General features: G+C 52.5%; 1 non-coding gene across 1 annotated transcript in view; it reads right to left on the bottom strand.

Annotated features, from left to right (window-relative positions):
• The window catches only part of LOC126434193 (small subunit ribosomal RNA), a 1,910-nt gene extending 1,854 nt beyond the window's left edge, over positions 1-56 (bottom strand). Inside the window, exon 1 of the ribosomal RNA XR_007579043.1 lies at positions 1-56. This exon is cut by the window's left edge and continues 1,854 nt beyond it. This is a non-coding gene — a ribosomal RNA (small subunit ribosomal RNA).
• Positions 57-4,845: the final 4,789 nt, after the last annotated feature.

The raw sequence follows: 4,845 nt of genomic DNA, 5'->3' as shown, positions 1-4,845 counted from the left end.
ATGCATGGCTTAATCTTTGAGACAAGCATATGACTACTGGCAGGATCAACCAGGGAGCTGCGTCAACTAGAGCTGAGCAGCCGGCCGCCCGGGAGTGTGTCCCGGGGGCCCGCGCGAACACGCAAGCGTCCGCTCAATTATTCTGCAAACAGGAGGAGGCTGAGCTCCCCTGCACCATACACCTCGAAACCCTCTCAGGTCCCGGCGGCGCGCAGCGCCGTCCTAAGTACTTGGTCGGGTTCGAGAGAGGCGCAATCGCCCGGAGTTTGGCGAGTAGACGCTTTAGGTGCGACCACCCGTGCTCCCAACTGAGCTTGCCGCTGCCGACAGAGGCCCGGGAGCGTGCTGTCGTGGCATTGCCGGCGGGAGACAACACGCGCCACCTACGGTGACCGGCAGCTCCAACGCCAGCGCCACAGAAGGACAAAAGCCCCACTTGGGTGCCGAAGCGAACTCTCCCAGCACAGCGCACGCGCCAACACGTCCGCACAGCTGCGATACAAACCACCTGCGAGAACCGCAGAGGCGACCGAGCAGCAGACGGCGTCGCGGCGCCGAGCGCCGGGCGGCGGCGCATCCTCAGCGCACACAGTCCTCAATCGGACCAGCACACTGCAGATGTCCACCGCGCTTCGCACCGGGCCCGCGAGGACCTACTTTGGCCGCACGGCGCCGCGTGCAGGGTGCGCCGGCGCGCAGCTGCGCCGCCTGCCGCCTCCGTCGGCCGGCGCGCCTGCCAGTGGCCGCCCCCACCAGCCGGCTGTAGCGCGTGCGCCCACGCACCGCGCGGCCAGCACGCCGGGAGGCCCCCCCTCACCGGCCGGGGCCGGTCCCACCCAGCCACCGCCGCGTATCGCTTCACACCCACATGCCATTCACGTTCGTGGGCATGGTGGGTATCGCTGAAACAACCGGTTGGTAGCTCAACCGATCGTCGCCATCACTGATTCACCTCTAGCGAGAACAACCGCACCACAACGGTTTACCAGTTGTTCATTTGCGTAACGTCACCAGCAAACGTAGGCGTCCATCGCCATTTGCAAATTCAACGATTGTTGCATGCCTGTGTCAGGTGTCACGACACACTATGTCTGCCCACATACACGCAACAACATGTGCACGCTTCGCAAACACGTGGAAGGTGGCCCCCGTACGTATGCGATGTCCATTGCGCGAACGACTGTCAACCGGCCTCTGTCGCATGTCGCAGATGTGGAACGCAGTGCACCATGCTATCACGGTGTGTGAGAAGAGACGACAACGTCTGACAACACGCGCCACTACATCAACAGACGGCTCATGCTGATCGCCATCCAGGGCATACCACACTGCAATCCAGCTCTTATAGGGAGACGACACGTAGCTGCGTGCACAACATTTGGACCGCATGGTTCGCCGTTGTTGGCGCAGTCGTTGTACGGTCACATGTACCACGATGTATCATTCAGTACATGAGGACCAATGTGCAGTACAGTGTGTGATTTGGACGTACAATATCAGCGGACAGTTGACACAGGCCATACCACAGCGTAGGCTAAGTGCTTCGCCATGCGAATGCCAATGAACAACTGCGAATGCCAATGAACAACTGCAAAGGGCATTGAGCATGTACGTCCTGCTGCCATCCACATTACAGTGTATAGCTGCAAGGTGTTTAACATGAAGCGATACACTGGGGACCGGGCAGTGCGAGTAGCAAACTATATTGCGGGGGTTGCAGTTAGGCAACACTACACTAATTTAACGCGTCGTATGACAATTACAGAGCAGGTTAAGGCCCAACGTGTGTTGGGTTAAGGCCCAACGTGTGTTGGGTTAAGGCCCAACGTGTGTTGGGTTAAGGCCCAACGTGTGTTGGGTTAAGGCCCAACGTGTGTTGGGTTAAGGCCCAACGTGTGTTGGGTTAAGGCCCAACGTGTGTTGGGTTAAGGCCCAACGTGTGTTGGGTTAAGGCCCAACGTGTGTTGGGTTAAGGCCCAACGTGTGTTGGGTTAAGGCCCAACGTGTGTTGGGTTAAGGCCCAACGTGTGTTGGGTTAAGGCCCAACGTGTGTTGGGTTACAGCGCAATATGGGTTACGTTAAGGGGCAATATAGGTTAGGTTAAGGTACGATATAGGTTAGGTTAAGATACGATATAGGTTAGGTTAAGATACGATATAGGTTAGGTTAAGATACGATATAGGTTAGGTTAAGATACGATATAGGTTAGGTTAAGATACGATATAGGTTAGGTTAAGATACGATATAGGTTAGGTTACGGCGCAACATAGGTTAGGTTACGGCGCAACATAGGTTAGGTTACGGCGCAACATAGGTTAGGTTACGGCGCAACATAGGTTAGGTTACGGCGCAACATAGGTTAGGTTACGGCGCAACATAGGTTAGGTTACGGCGCAACATAGGTTAGGTTACGGCGCAACATAGGTTAGGTTACGGCGCAACATAGGTTAGGTTACGGCGCAACATAGGTTAGGTTACGGCGCAACATAGGTTAGGTTACGGCGCAACATAGGTTAGGTTACGGCGCAACATAGGTTAGGTTACGGCGCAACATAGGTTAGGTTACGGCGCAACATAGGTTAGGTTACGGCGCAACATAGGTTAGGTTACGGCGCAACATAGGTTAGGTTACGGCGCAACATAGGTTAGGTTACGGCGCAACATAGGTTAGGTTACGGCGCAACATAGGTTAGGTTACGGCGCAACATAGGTTAGGTTACGGCGCAACATAGGTTAGGTTAAGGCGCAACATAGGTTAGGTTAAGGCGCAACATAGGTTAGGTTAAGGCGCAACATAGGTTAGGTTACGGCGCAACATAGGTTAGGTTACGGCGCAACATAGGTTAGGTTAAGGCGCAACATAGGTTAGGTTAAGGCGCAACATAGGTTAGGTTAAGGCGCAACATAGGTTAGGTTAAGGCGCAACATAGGTTAGGTTAAGGCGCAACATAGGTTAGGTTAAGGCGCAACATAGGTTAGGTTAAGGCGCAATATAGGTTAGGTTAAGGCGCAATATAGGTTAGGTTAAGGCGCAATGTAGGTTAGGTTAAGGCGCAATGTAGGTTAGGTTAAGGCGCAATGTAGGTTAGGTTAAGGCGCAATATAGGTTAGGTTAAGGCGCAATATAGGTTAGGTTAAGGCGCAATATAGGTTAGGTTAAGGCGCAATATAGGTTAGGTTAAGGCGCAATATAGGTTAGGTTAAGGCGCAATGTAGGTTAGGTTAAGGCGCAATATAGGTTAGGTTAAGGCGCAATATAGGTTAGGTTAAGGCGCAATATAGGTTAGGTTAAGGCGCAATATAGGTTAGGTTAAGGCGCAATATAGGTTAGGTTAAGGCGCAATATAGGTTAGGTTAAGGCGCAATATAGGTTAGGTTAAGGCGCAATATAGGTTAGGTTAAGGCGCAATATAGGTTAGGTTAAGGCGCAATATAGGTTAGGTTAAGGTGCAATATAGGTTAGGTTAAGGTGCAATATAGGTTAGGTTAAGGAGCAATATAGGTTAGGTTAAGTTACAATAGAGGTTAGGTTAAGGCGCAATATAGGTTAGGTTAAGGTACAATATAGGTTAGGTTAAGGTACCGTATAGGTTAGGTTAAGGTACCGTATAGGTTAGGTTAAGGTACAGTATAGTTTAGGTTAAGGTACAGTATAGTTTAGGTTAAGGTACACATTGTTGTAAGGAAAGGTGTAATGGGGGGGGGGGGGGGCGGCCGGTCGGTTTGTTGATTGTGATTATAGTAAGTGGATGCCTGCGGCATCATCTGATTTGCCACGTCAGGATACACCTTTGGCTCATGACAGGCGGCGCTCCGATTCCATGCTTGTGGGAGACCTGTGTCTTTCATTCCTGCCATTGTTTGTGTGCTGTGAGAGGAGGCAGTATTGTGATGTTGGGTGCACCCCTGTGTAGGACATGTGTGGGTGTTGGTGGCTTAGCTGAGCAATGGTGGTTGTCGGGAGGGTGGGATATTCCGTTTTCTGAGTGGACCTCCCAGTCTGGTTATGACAGTGTGGATTGTCTCATGTGGCGGAGAGGATGCACTGGGTGTTGTTCCACGCTGGTGCTTACATATTGTCTGTGTGCGTGTTACAGGCGGAGAGTAGTGCGTGATAAGAGTGTGTGGCTGACGTGTGGTTGTGATTGTGAGCAGAGTCTTTCAGCATGTATACGGACAGTTGTATATATTATCTGTATTCTGATGGGTCTATCTATTACTAATCAGCGCCGTGTATACGTTTAATCCGGTTCCAGTCGAAACTGTTGTATCTCTGTACATTAGTGCCACGGCGAGCGCGCTATGTAGCTACTCGTCTCGGCAGCTTCCACCGGTGTATGGCAAATGATTATAAGCAATGAGTCGAGTCGTCAATACCGATAGTGTGACGTCACATGTCTGGGGTGGGGGACGCTGCGCCCTTCCGGTGGGTCATGGCCTAGAAAGACGCTCCCCACGCAGGGGGGCTTGGACTGTCATAAACTCTTCCGAGTAATATACTTGCCGTACGTTTTTGCGACTGCGAGTGCAACGCCCACCGGTACCGACATGGATGGAGCGCCTCCTAGCTGACCGCTCAGCATCGGCATTCGTACAGACAGCAACGCGATCGCGTCTCTAGCTCGTAACTGGTACAGCTCGCAGCTCATGTATAGGGACAGCGGGAATGTCGCATATTGGACATAACTCTTCATGAAACGCAAGTTATAGGGGTGGATTGCACATTGCGACTGCGGGAAAAGTCCGCCGTTCATCCGCTGGAGTTGCGAGTTCGGCGGTTGGGGTGGGGCGCCGGTGGAGTGATTGCCGGTCGACGATTTCGTGCGGCAGAGGCGCTGGCGTTG

Source organism: Schistocerca serialis, unplaced genomic scaffold (genome assembly GCF_023864345.2).
Source record: "Schistocerca serialis cubense isolate TAMUIC-IGC-003099 unplaced genomic scaffold, iqSchSeri2.2 HiC_scaffold_1184, whole genome shotgun sequence".
Classification (NCBI taxonomy): domain Eukaryota; kingdom Metazoa; phylum Arthropoda; class Insecta; order Orthoptera; family Acrididae; genus Schistocerca; species Schistocerca serialis.
This window is presented reverse-complemented; position numbering and strand designations above follow the sequence as displayed.